The sequence below is a fragment of the Pelophylax lessonae genome, assembly GCF_965119305.1.
Source record: "Pelophylax lessonae genome assembly, chromosome: 5".
NCBI lineage: Eukaryota > Metazoa > Chordata > Amphibia > Anura > Ranidae > Pelophylax > Pelophylax lessonae.
Window position 1 is genome coordinate 101,937,614 of NC_138772.1, and position 14,698 is coordinate 101,952,311.

Below are 14,698 nucleotides of genomic sequence, written 5' to 3' on the forward strand. Positions count from 1 at the left end.
GTTTGTATGTAATATTTATTCTTGGATGAACAATTTTCCAGCTCCATTTTGAACCTCTGAATAGTGTTAATAGGAAAATGCTGCGAATACTGTTTGCGCTATATAAAATCCTGCATAATAACAATAATTTGATCAATGGTAATAATCCTCCTATATCTTCAATAGGACATGGCATGCAAAATGGCCACTCAGAGACTAGCTTTTAGAGGATGTGAGCTGCTGATAGAGATAATTAGTACTTTTATTTTTTATCACAGTTGGGATATCCTTAGCTTTCAATAATGAACGCTGATGTCCAGGTAGATAAAAAAAATGCAAAAATGCAGCTGTGTATTCATTAGTATATCTTTTTTGTACTTCAAACAGTAAAAGTACATGATGTTATAGAAAAAGTGTGCTGGATAGATAAAGTAAAGCTGCAAACCTTAGAAAAAAATTGAAATAATGAAAAATGAAAAAGCAGGTGCGCTAAACTTATGAGGGTCAACCCCTTCGGGTTGAAATGAACCAATAACGTGATTCTAATGATTGTTGGATAAACCAATAATGATACAAAAGTGACGTGGTATCGAAATTATCAGATAAAACCAATATTAAGTGCCACAGTGCATATCTAAAATATAACTGATGTGCTAATGGGTCAAATGAAACAGTGCATATATGAATCACACTTGTACATAAATGACAAAAAGTATAACAGTATAGGTAAAGTGCAGTCCAATCCAAACAGAGTCCGTGTTGTAATGTGATATAAATGACTCCTCAGTGTCAAATTCACAGCAACTAGGGTGCAGGTGATTCCACCACCATATCTGGATTGGCTCCTTACCAGAGAATGGAAATGTAAGGGCGTATAGATAACAAAATCCAGATGAAAGAGATTACCCAAGTAGGATACCAGCTGTAAAACACCACTCAGAAGGGAGGATGAGCCTCTTACCAGATGGCTAATGGAATAGAGCTATTCACACACTCTCCTGAGGATGAATGGTCTCCTTTCGTGGTAACCTAGGTCTGGATATGTCCCCTCTGGTGCCTTTGAGTGTCTCCTCTGCTGCCACTTCCAACAATGTCTCCTCCCTACTTCCCAGGGTTATTGGTTCATTTCAACCCAAAGGGGTTGACCCTCATAAGTTTAGCGCACCTGCTTTTTCATTTTTCATTAAAAGTACATGAATTTGACTTAATATGAACCCCCTGGAGTACTTGTACAGCAAAGCTCAGAGAAGGGAGGAAGAAGCAGCCAACTGTACAACAATGTTTTCCCCACACTGTTTTTGTCTCATCTTTCCCTTGTAGGGATTATGTGTACACCATACTTTCTGGGTGGCAGTAGTTGGACGAACAACAAGCCTCGCCATGCTACTAGCTTCCTTATGGTGGCAGGGTTTTCAGTTTTGTGTTTGATTATTTCATGCCATGTAACCCTTATAGTTGCCTACAGAATTGCTGATACCCCATGCCTATGTCTCTGTACAATGTTGTAATCCTCATACTCTAGGCCATGTAATTGTGAAAATTGGTAATAAAAAATAAAAATAACACAACTATCATTCCTTTCCCTCATACCAGGGTGCTATATGAACTCCTGGACTCTAATCTCTCTTTTAAACCCCTCATTCAATCATTGTCTAAGTCTTGCCACCTTTACACTGTAACGTTTCCAAAATACGCCCCTTCTTTACCAATGACAACACCAAGCTTCTAAGTCATTCTCTCATCTTGACCATTGTAACTCCCTCCACTATTGTTTACCTCCACACATTCTATCCCCTCTGCAGTCTATCATGAATGCTTCTGCCAGGCTCATCAACCTCATCAACCCATGCCTGCTAATCCTTTCACTGGCTTCTGCTCGCCTAACAACTAATTTACTTAAAAATACTAATAACTGCATACAAGGCCATTTACAACTCTACCCCAAACTACATTATCAACCCTGTCTCAAAATATCACCTATTATCACAGCAATTGTCTCTGATCCTCTCAGGACCTCCTGCTCTCTAGCTCCCTCATCCTTTCCTCCCATGCTCATATCCAGTACTTCTCCAGAGCCTCTCCCATCATTTCAAACTGTCTTTCTTATGCCCCATACACACGTGCAGATTATCTGCAGACTTTTGTCTGCAGACTTACCTTTTCTATGTAGTGCAAGGGCCTGCCGGATTGCATGCAAATTGAAAGTGTTTAGGTTTGACCTCATATTATATGGTTTTGGTAAGTCTGCAGACAAAAGTCTGCAGATAATCTGCACGTGTGTATGGGGCATAAGTCTATTCGCCTGTCTCCTACTCTGTCCACCTTTATATGATCCCTGAAAACTCATCTGTTCACAGAAGCCTCTCCTGCATATCTCTAAACTCTTAACTTGCACTTTCTCCATCATCCCCACGCAGTTATTACCTGTTGTATCTGCTTGACCCTTCCTATTAGATTGTAAACTTTCACAAGCAGGATCCTCCTAACCATCCTATCTTGAATTGTATTGTACCTGTACTGTCTCCCTTGTTTCCTGTTGGTGCTGTATAAGTGCTATATAATAATATTCTTCTAATACAGTTTTGAAGAGGTTCAACAGCACAAGTCTATGCCTTCTGATCTACTGCAAACCATCTCACTGAATCACTGCACAACTCAAATTGCTTATGTTACTTTCTTCTAAGATACATTTCCATAACCTATTCCCTTGGCAAAACTCTGCCGTGTTTATTATCATTTGTAAGTTATATATGGTAAATCTGTGAACCAGCTAATAAATACGAAACCCAAAGGCTGTGCTTTCAATTAGTAGTAAGTCGTAATACTCACCATAAACAAAACTGGCTTTTATTCCTTTTAATATGGATTTATTTTAATAATTTAAGTTAGAAAGGATCAGATAGTTATTTTAGTTAGTGTAGAGCCGAAATTAAAACTATAAAAAAAAAAAAATTGGCTACAGTAGGGCAGGGAATGATTCACTATTTATTTATTTTGCTCCCCAGTAGGGGAATCCCCAAATCCTGATCCTTCTTTCGGCTTCAACTTTTTTTCTTTTTTAGAAAATTATTATTATTATTATTATTTTTGACATAAAAAAACAATACAAACAGAACAATGTACAACCTGGTAATAAATCTCACCAGGCTGGTGAGCCTAACTAACAAAGAAACTAGCTAGGTATAAAAGAGAGCTCCCACCCCCCCCTCCCCCCTTTCCAGTAATGCAACTTTTCATAAAGTGCATAAGAAAATGAAATAGGACAATTAGCCCTCTCAGTTGGACACATCACTATAACAGAGCATTAACTTACATGAAATCAGTAAGGATCGCTGGGCCAGGGCTAGTAACTTCAGCTCACATAGGAGAAAAAGACATCAGAGCTGTTACAGTAACATTCAATCAAAATTCAAAAGATTCAATCAAGGGTGTCAGTGGCTGAAAGCCAACACTGCCATACTTTTTCAATCTTCAACATTTTTGTTTAAGCTTTTTTAATATATACTTGAGGAGAATCAACTAGGGGCCATTGATACCATACTGCTGGTGTCTCCACCGACTAGTTGATTCTCCTTATGTACAGAGGGAGTTGCTCCAATAAAGTTAGTGGCACCAGCATTATGGTATCACTGGCCTCCTAGTGCTGTTTCCATAGAAACATATAGAAAATGTACTTGGGGATCAAACTCTGTTAAATTCCACCCAAGTTGCATACATATTCTAATACCTAACTCTAACCATTTTATTTGTTTTAGATTATGGTACGGAAGAGTATATTAAAGTAGGGAAGAGTAAAAATTTTCGTCAGGTACTTATTTCTGTTTGTAAACTAACAAAGGAAATGTGCCCTTACTTCTTATTCCTGTGACACCCATACAAAAAGGTGTGTGAAGTTGTCACCAGAAGAGCCGGAAATAAAAACTTTGTCAAAGGTTCACTCATTTAAAATGGCATTTAGAGATTAACCATGTTTTCCACTCCTCACAAAACATGAAGGAAAATGTCCTCAATAAGGACACAAAAGGCAATGAAAACTAGGCAGGTGCTGTATCCTGACCCCATTCTATCCAAAACAAAATAGTTGGGCTTTAAACAGCAGGTGCATTACTTAATAGTTCAGTATCTTAACATACTGTAGATGGGTTTGTAATATAATGACTTGGACTGGGACATCTGTATGTATGGTCAGTCCCAGTTGCAGGTGGTAGGATGACCAGTTTAGATCCCTTTCAGACCAGGACACTTTGCTTCATCGCACATGCTTGAGGTGTAAATTTAATGGACTAGAATACAATGAAAGCAAAAAGTTACTTCATTTTTTTTTAGCAAACAGTATCACAACGCACATTGCATGTTGCAACACAGCTCCATTAAATGAATGGCACAACAAAGCACCACCATATACACAGTATGCGGTTATACGATAGTGTAAACCATCCAATGGACATTGGACTTGAATGAACACTATGGTGGTTTGCTTTGTTCTCCTGCTGTAATATAATGAAAAAGATAAAATACAGAAAGGGATAAAACGTTGTAAGACAGCAACATAGGCAGAGTTGGAAAATGCTGCTTGACTTGTGTCTATAAATGACAGTAAATCTATTATCTCAGCTACAGAACACAGTAGTGAGTGGAATAAATGACATGAACGTGTCAATGACACTTTTATTTGGGCATATTTAATAACAACTAGCTTTATGAACATATTCTCTGTGATGATATCTTTATCTTCTGTGTATCAGATTTTTTTATATACTGTAATTTTACATACTGCTATGAGGCAAGATTTTGTCAGTCTCTCTGTCTATAATATACCACAGAGTGCACTGATGTACGGTTTTCATGGGAACTAATGAGTTTTCAAAATAAAAGGGAAAGTATAGTGTAATATCTAGGAGTGTTTACCTTAAAGTGTAAGTCCAGGCAATACCTACCTAACGCTAAACCTGCTCTCTGCCACATTCTACTTCAAATCTATCTAACCCTATAAAGCAAAAATCGCTCTACTTAGCTATTCTGCAGCTGATCCGGTCTGGTCTCTAGCGGCAGAAGCTGTGTGCTGGAAAGGACCGACAACGGCTGAGAAATGGCTGGGAAGTGACGTCACCCATAGAGTTACTATCTTCCACTGACAGCTGATGCTAAGAACAGACCAGATCGACTGCAAAATAGGTAAGTATAGCAATATTTGCTTTACAGGGTTAAATCTATTAGGTTTAGAATGTGGCACAGAGCAGGTTTAGCGTTAGTTAGGTTTTTACCTGAACTTCTACTTTAAAGAGGTTAAAAAAAAAGAAAAACCTGAAAGACAAAGGCATAATGAGCTAGTATGCATCGCATACTAGCTCATTATGAAATACTTACCTTAGAACAAAGCCCCCGCCTTGCCGTCCGCTCCCCGTAACATGGTAGAGGTTTTTGGCCGTCCTTCTACCTGGTTCACGTCCTCCGGCCATCTGATTGACTGAAGGCGCAATGACATCACAGCTGTTCACAGTGGCCGTTCCTTCAGAGTGCATGCGCTGATGATGTCATCGGCTGCATGCAATATAAATATCTCCTAAAAGGTGCAAGTTTAGGAGATATTTACACTCCCTATAGGTAAGCCCTATTATAGGCTTACCTATAGGCAAAAGTCATTAAGGGGGGTTTACAACCTCTTTAAAGTATATGTAAACTCAAAATGTGTTTTTCAGTATGTTTTGGCATATTGCCTCACTGTATACAGTTTTATAAGCAAACAATTTTTTTGTTTTTTTGTTGCAACCTTTCTTACATTCTTGCCAGTAACAGCTTTTCCTGTTGCAAGCTGATACTGCTAAGCCATTGTCTTGCAATAGGCAGCAACTTTGTCAGCCTATAGTGTGAGCAGAAGGAGCTCAACAGCCAACAGAAGGAGCTCAACAGCCAACAGAAGGAGCTCAACAGCCAACAGAAGGAGTTGGCTGTTGGGCTGCCTAGCAGGTCTACAGAGGCATGGGCAGACCTAATAGGCAGCCCAATGGCCAACTGAAGGAGCCCTTTTTTTGAGCTACTACTAATTTCGAGGCAGTGGCTTAGAGTTTTTAGCCTGCAACAGAAAGTGAAGTTGATGGCAGCATCTTCAGCTAAGAAACTTTGCAACAGATTCACAAAAACTGATTTGCTTATGAAAAATGTATACAATGAATCATGATGCCAAACATACTAAAATAGATTTAGTATTTATATATTCTTTAAGTAAGTAAGAACAACAATGACATTTTGAACTGTCACTAGAACATGAATAGAGCAAAAAATCTTCCGAATGGGACTTCCTATTCATGTTACTACTGTCCAAGTGAGAGCTTTCAAAGATCTTCTGCCAGTTTCTATTGTGTTGTGTCAAGAGACAGGAAGTAATATCCCCAGTGGGAGATAGCAAAAAACAAAACTTGTCAGGGATTTATTCATTCTCTGCACTATACAAATAAAAAAAATGAATTGATTTACCTTTCCTGTGCTTCCAACACTACAGTAAATAGGAGCTTAACCAGTTGCAGACTCTGGGCATAATAGACACGCCCAAAAACTTTTCATCATTATACACAGGGCATGTCTAGTACGTCCAGTCCTTCTGCTCTGCTGCCAGAATTTTCCTTGTCCCAGTACAATGCAATTAAGTTGTGATTAATCACAGCTGCATTGCAGAATAAACAGAGAAGGTCGGCAGCAGGAGCTGTCAAAAAAAATAAAAAAATGCAATGTTTATCAACAACATTGCTGAGACGGAAATACAGAAAGGTACATTGAAGCATTGTAACTTTCTGTTTATTCATTTACAGATTAAAGGGATGAACTTCGACCTGCAAATGAAGAGTTAAAGTGATTGTAATTGTTTGTTTTCTTCTAAAATAACAAACATGTCATGCTTACTTCCTCCCAGATCCTCCTCTTCTCGGGTCCCTCTTTGGCTCTCCTAGCCCCTCCCTCCTGTTGAGTGCCCCCACAACAAGCAGCTTACTATGGGGGGGCACCCAAGCCGAGCTGCAGCTCCATGTATCCATTCAGACAGGGAGCTGCCTTTCGGCCCCGCTCTCTCTCCTGATTAGCTGAGTTTGACTGACAGCAGCGGGAGCCTATGGCGCTGCTGCTGTGTCTCAGCCAATCAGAAGAGAGAGTCTTGGATGGCTGAGGCACTCTTGGACATTGCTCAGGTAAGTATTGGGGGAGTGAGGGGGACTGCTGCACATAGAAGGCTTTTTATCTTAATGCATAGAATGCATTAGGATAAAAAAAACCCTTCTGCCTTTACAACCTCTATAAAGCAACCTTGATAAGTAAAAAAAAAGTTTTTTTTCTAAATAAATTTTGAACCCCTTAGTTTACTCTAATCAACACTAATTAACTCCGTATTTTCCTTCTCCATTCAAATGTAATTTTACTGGTGATTTTTTTTCTATTTTATTAACTAATAGTAAACTTTCTTTCGTTTTTTGTTCGCTTGTTTAATATTTTTACACCTTTTACATCTATTTACACAAATCACTCTAAAAAAGAAAAGCACAATATTGAAATAAAACCACTTTATTTCATTTGCAAAATAACTTTGCAATTCTTTGTACCAGAATCATAATTTTAGTGTTGTTTTAAACAGGACAAAATACAGAATAAAATGCACACTTTTTATGTGCAGTAACACTATTTATGTTTAAACTAACACTGCTCGAAAAAAGAAAAAATGCCTTTTGTTTAGTTTTATTATGTTTAATTGTCTAAGGATTACGAAAAAAAATATATTATTGCAGGACAATATTCACAAAAAGAAATCCTTTTTTGTCCTTAAGAAAACAATGTATGTAATATGTTGTTATGCTAAGTAATGACAAAATTATCGCTGAATAAATAGGCTCATAGCAGAAATTTGAAAATTGCTCTGGTCCATAAGGGTGTGAGAGCTGAAGTGGTTAAACCATATATCCAAGCCTGCACTAGCTGTTTTATATAGCATTTCTAAAATAGGTGAAGGATCTAGTTCATTAGTAATCAGTCTGGTTTTCAAGGTTTTTTTTTTTTTTTAAGTTCTTTTTACAACAAAGTTATTTCTGCATGCTCAGCAATTTTTCATAGATGATAAGCAGTGGCACAACAGAATCTCCACCAAATCTTAGACCAAAATATAAATGTGAGTTGATTTAAGATTTAATATGTATGCCCAAACTGTACATTGTGTTTCACCCTGATTGAAGTTATGATATTTAACCACTAGGGCAATTTGTTGTATTTGTTTGCTTTGAAGGTCGTTGGAAACAACCCCTTATGGATGTTTGATATTGAACACACTGTACGCCTTTCTATTCATCATATGCTGTATATAGGAGATTTGAATGGCATGGCATGTGTGATTCTTTGATTTTTTTTAAATATTTGATCTCATATGAAAACATCAATATCCTGATACAATTCTGTGGAATGTAATGGGAATGGGTTGTTTCTGCTGCTGAAGCCAAGTGAAAACATGATAACAATGAAAAATAAGCACATCTCCCAGCTAACCTCAATCCAAATCTAAGCTGGCAGCTTATGACAGATGCTGGTCATTGCCAAGCCATCTGAAAGTTGCTTGCATGTTGTCCTAAACGTAAGAACTATGGCATGCCTTCAGAAGATTCAGGGTGATGGAATTCAGTCTAGATTGTTCTGCCACTTGTTCTTTTATTGGGATTATTTCCAGGAATCCCTAACCTTCCACTGGGATCTGTCAGAATTAGCATTTTAATGAGGCTTGAAATTTAGGGCATGGGACCAAAATATCTGGTGGCTTGGATAGTTATGGGCAGCAGGCCAGATGCCATTGATTAGATTGGCAGTAGTAGAGGAGCTCCTGGCACAGGGCTCCTCACACTGGAAAAAAATGCAGCTTTTTTGCTGCCAAATATAGAAGCAAAGTATTTGTGCCTAGACTCACTGTTTCCTTTGTCAGATCTGTCATTTGGTTAGAAGTCTTCTATCTAGAAATGGCTCACCAAGGCACCCAGAACATATAAGGGTCCCTCTAAAAATCTCACTAAATAAAAAACAAACAAAATCACTGCCACTTTACCAATGATTTATAAGCCAGCATAACTCAATAAAATAACTCAACTGATGTAAAGAAGTAAGATTAAGATCACACTTTAATATTACATTTGGAGCACCCAATGGGCAATGCTGATTACAGGCAGCATATGGTGTTAAATACACTGAAGTTAAATACACCAGAATCTATTCAGAAATCTGGACCTAGGTGCAGTTGAATGTCCTGAAAAATTGAAAAATCCTTTTAAGTCTCATGCATAAAAGTAAAAGTTGTCCATAGTAGCCAAACTGTTTCAACTTTACATGGTTTCAGTACGGTACTTTCAGTTATTATTGTAGTATTGACCTTAGAAAGGCCAAAAAGTAAATGCATACAGTCCCATAAGTTGTCTTACAAGATAGCCAATAATGTATCAAGTTGTGTTATATATAAATAAATCAGAAACCCCAGCACCCCCTGGTCAAAAACTGCTAATTTATTCCTGGTGCATTATGGGAAATTTTTGTAATCAGGCTTCTTCACCCCAGTCAATCCTGAGAGCTAGATGGATTATTGGTGGTAGATCTAATGACATATAATTCCCCAAATGCATGTGAACTGTATACACATGTGTGCTTTGCCTCCTTTAAACATTAGGTCACCTTTAAAGTATTTTTAGGGCTAATTCTGCAGTGACAGACATTTTACTTCATCGTAAAACGGCTGGTACTGCAAGGACACACAGGAAACAATTGTTTCCAATATTCCTGTTCATACTGCAATGCATTTTATCTGCATGCTGCACAGTGTATTGTACCACAGTACAGCGCCATGAATGAAATTTATGTTTTGTACACTTCAAATACATTTTTGACAAAAAACATCTCGCACCACACTGTCCCCTACTGCAGTCTTAGGATAATTATCATATTTGCACATGGTTGTGCTATTAATTGTATTATTATACAGGTTTTTTCTATAGCGCCAACAGTTTGTTCAATGCTTTACAAAATGAAGGGAGACAGTAGAGCTACAATACAATTTGGTACACGAGGAATCAGAGGGCCCTGCTCGTTAGAGCTTACAATCTAAGAGAGCTATGTTTTTTATATTGTATTAATAAAGATATTTTCAGATCTAGCCATTACATCTGTTCTACCTTTCTGCTTAAAGCTCATCACCAGGCACAGTTTAGGTTTAGAGTGTAAGTTCCCCTTTTCACAAAAAATTAAAAGGTGAGCTAATCCCCTACACCCCCTTCTTCCTATTCTTTCCTTTGGACTTCCAGAACGGTTTAAAGCAACTCTGATTATGTGCTGGCATATGACCACTTTGAACAATTGGAATCGCTCTTATCTGTCCTAGAAGCTAGATGAAAGACAGGGAAAAAATGCAGGGCTTTCCATAGGCGTGCGCAGGGGGTGTGCCAGGTGTCCCTAAACATTAAACATTACTAGGGTTTCCAACCATGCAGTTTCTGTAAAAAGCCAGAGGCACAGTTGCACCGCTTCTCTGATGCCTCTTTAGCCAATGGGAACAACACGGTACCCGCCCCCTTCCCCAGCGTGCCTTATTTGACTTTACAACAGAAGGTGCTGGCAGCTGGAGGGGGTGGGAGGGGGAGGAGTAAACACAGCCTGCTTTGTGGGATGGATTTCAACCTACCAGGAGAAGGTACGCTTGGCTGAGCACAATGTAATCAGTGCACATAAATACACACGCGTGCATGTGTGTTTGAGCTTTAGGGTGCACACCCTAATGCAAAAAGCTGGGCACACCTATCATATCTCCAGATCGCTGCACAACGCATAGAATTGTGAGAGGGAGCAGTTAAGCACAACCATTGTGTAGTACTGAAAAGCAAAAAGACAAGTGTGTAGTGGGAAAATATGGCTGCCTCATGTACATACACTGCTCAAAAAATGAAAGGAAAACACTTTGAAAACACATGAGATCCCAATGGGGAAGAATATCATTCTGGATATCTATACTGATATGGACTGGGTAATGTTTTAGAAACTAAAGGATGCCACATTGTTTGATGGAAATGGAAATTATCAACCTACAGAGGGCTGAATTCAAAGACACCCCAAAAATCAAAGTGAAAAAATGATGCAGCAGACTAGTCCATTTTGCAGAAATTTCATTGCAGCAACTCGAAATAGTACTTAGTAGTTTGTATGGTCCCCATGTGCTTGTATACATGCCTGACAAAATCGGGGCACGCTCCTAATGAGTCGACAGATGTTGCCCTGGGGTATTTCCTCCCAGATCTGAATTAGGGCATCACTGAGATCCTGAACAGACTGAGGTGCATCCTGGTGGCATCAGATGGACCTAAACATAATGTTCCAGAGGTGTCCTATTGGATTTAGGTCAGGTGAGCGTGGGGGCCATTCAGTGGTATCAATTTCTTCATCCTCCAGGAACTGGCTGCATACTCGTGCCACATGAGGCCGGTCATTGTCGTGCACCAGAAGGAACCCAGGAGAACACTGCAACAGTGTAGGGTCTGACAATGGGTCCAAGGATTTCATCCCGATACCTAATGGCAGTCAGGTAGCCATTGTCTAGCCTGTAGAGGTCTGTGCATCCCTACATGGATATGCCTCTCCAGACCATTACTGACCCACCACCAAACTGGTCATGCTTAATGATGTTACAGGCAGCATAACGTTCTCCACAGCTTCTCCAGACCCTTTCATGTCTGTCACATGCTCAGAGTAAACCTGCTCTCATCTGTGAAAAGCTCAGGGCGCCAGTGGCGGACCTGCCAATTCTGGTGTTCAATGGCAAATGCCAATCAAGCTCCGTGGTGCCTGGCGGTGAGCACAGAACCCACTAGAGCAGTGGTTCTTAACCTTGTTGGAGGTACTGAACCCCACCAGTTTCATATGCGCATTCACCGAACCCTTCTTAATTGGAAAAATAAAATATGATTTTTTCAAATTCAAAACATAGGTATATATTTATACATAGGTGCACAAAATGAACAAAACCATTAAAGAACAAAACCATTGCATTAATACTGACTGCTGACCATTTGCATTAACACTGACCGCTGACCATTTGCATTAATACTGAGCACTGACCAGTTGCATTAAAAACCAACTAACAAAAAAAAAAGGCTCTCCTAACTTAAAAAAAAAAAGAAAAATGCCATACCAATACTGCACACTCACTCACTGTGTATAACTGTTATACACAGTGGGTGGGCGCCTTTTTAGTAAAACACTTCTCTGCAGAGAACACCACACCCCCACATCTACCTACCTTAGTCCTCCTGATTCTGGGCTGGCTGCTGCTTTGGCCTAGTAGTGCGTGGCCTGTGGGCGGCCTGCTCTGGCCTGGGTCTGGTGCCAGACTGGTGTCAGACTCACTCAGTGAGTCACTTGAGTGAGCCACCACTCACTAAGCCTCCTCCTAGGCCTAGGAGTTGGACCTCTCTCCCCTCTCGTCTCCGAGTCCCCGCTCTCACTCTGCTCAGTCTGTCCTTGTCCTCGCCGTCAGTGCACTGACTCACAGTGTGTCAGTGTCACATGACATGTGAATCACTCCGCCAGGTCCGGTCTCTGTACTGTGGGGATGTTGTGTGTTTCCATGATGACGGCGCGGAGCGGGAGCGGAAAGACACGCCCGAAATTGGAGAAATAGTCCCTGACAGCAAAGTGGTACTAGCAGAGGGTGTGCGTGTCATCATGAATCATATGAGTCCTCTGCCGAACCCCAGAGACTGACTCACCGAACCCCTGGGGTTCGATCGAACCCAGGTTAAGAACCACTGCACTAGAGGATGTTGGGCCCTCAGGCCATCCTCATAAAGTCTGTTTCTGATTGTTTGGTTAGAGACATTCACACCAGTGACCTGCTGGAGGTCATTTTGTAGGGCTCTGGCAATACTCATCCTGTTCCTCCTTGCACAAAGGAGCAGACACTGGTCCTGCTGATGGATTAAGGACCTTCTATGGCCCTGTCCAGCTCTCCTAGAGTAACTGCATGTCTCCTGGAATCTCCTCCATGCTCATGCTGGGAGACACAGCAAACCTTCTGGCAATGGCACGTATTGATGTGCCAACCTGGAGAAGTTTTACTGCCTGTGCTACCTCTATAGGGTCCAGGTATTGCCTCATGCTACTAGTAGTGACACTGACCCTAGCCAAATGCAAAACTAGTGAAAAACAGTCAGAAAAGATGAGTAGGGAAAAAAAAAAAGTCAGTGACATCTACCTGTAAAACCATTCCTGTTTTGGAGGTCATCTCATTGTTGCCCATCTAGCGCACCTGTTGTTAATTTAATTAACACCAAAGCAGCTGAAATTGATTAACAACCCCCTCTGCTACTTAACTGACCTGATCAATATCCCAGTAGTTTATTTGACTTGATGCTATGCTCTGATTAAAAAGTGTTCCTTTAATTTTTGGAGCAGTGTATAATTACATAGACGAGGTTGGGAAAAGACATAGGTTTATCTTGTTCAATCTATGTGTGTGTGTCTTTAGGTTTGTTGTCTATGCATATTCCTTTATGTTGTGTTTGTCTAGCAATCATTTTAGTTTTGTCAAAACTCCCAGCTGATACCACTACCTGGAGAAGGGATTTCTACATTTCTGTCGCTCTGGCTGCAAAGAACCCTCTACACAGTTTTATTGTACACCTCCTCTCCTCCAGGCTTAAATGGCGACCACGTACCTTCACCAGGGATTTAGGATTAAACAAGTTGTTACAAGCCCTAAGCTGGCCATACACTAGTATATTTTAAAATGGACAATTGTATGAATATTTTTACAAAAAAATCACATTTGATGACCTGATGAATATTGTTCAAAAATACTTTATTTTAATATTTATTTTTGGATTGAAAGGACTTTCCCAAATAAAACCACATTCACTGTTAGAATATTGTTTGAAAAAAAATTTCCATCCTGCTCACTGCGTTAGAAAATAAATGTAGATTTAACCCCACTAACGATCAGAATATCAAATGTCAATAAAATGAAAATTTTGGAATGAAATTCGACTAGAGTATGGCCAGCCTTAGCAGGATATACAAACAGTTTTTTTTTTTTTTTTTTTCAACCAGCAGGTTGATCGAAAAAACTTACAATTCCTTGCATCCACACAAATTATGTGTATGCGGAGATCCCCCCTGCTGTGCTATTGTATTCTGATAGCGAGGGCTCTCCCTTTATCAGAATACACAGATCAGCGATGCAGCCATTGGCTACAAGCGCTGATGGAATGCTGGTTTTTCCAGCAGGACCATTAGACAAAAGTTGATCTGGCTGATGTGTGTCTGGCTTTACATTCAGCATTGATAAATTTGTGGATAGCAATCATGTCTTCTCTTGATGGCCTCCACTCTAAGGTAAATATATTTGGTTTACTTAATCCTTTTCTCTGATCCCCATATTTATTTAGTTGCCTGGATTTGTTCTAGAGTTTAAGCTCTAACGTGCAGGGCCCTCTGATTCCTCCTGTATTGAATTATATTGTAACTGTATTGTCTTCCCTCATATTGTAAAGCGCTGCGCAAACTGTTGGCGCTATATAAATCCTATATAATAATAATAATTTGTTCTAGTTGTATGCATTCCCTTTTAATTCTGCCACTGCTAATATAACAGTGAATAAAAGCCACGGGTAATTAGAAGACTATACACATGTCTCCTGTTTTATTGATATATAAATAATTGTATAAA

At 39.6% G+C, this 14,698-nt stretch overlaps 1 protein-coding gene across 1 annotated transcript in view; it reads left to right on the plus strand.

The window, feature by feature from the left end:
- Positions 1–14,698, plus strand: part of PTPRN2 (protein tyrosine phosphatase receptor type N2) — a 1,352,613-nt gene that overhangs the window by 902,775 nt on the left and 435,140 nt on the right. The gene's annotated exons all lie outside the window — the stretch shown is intronic.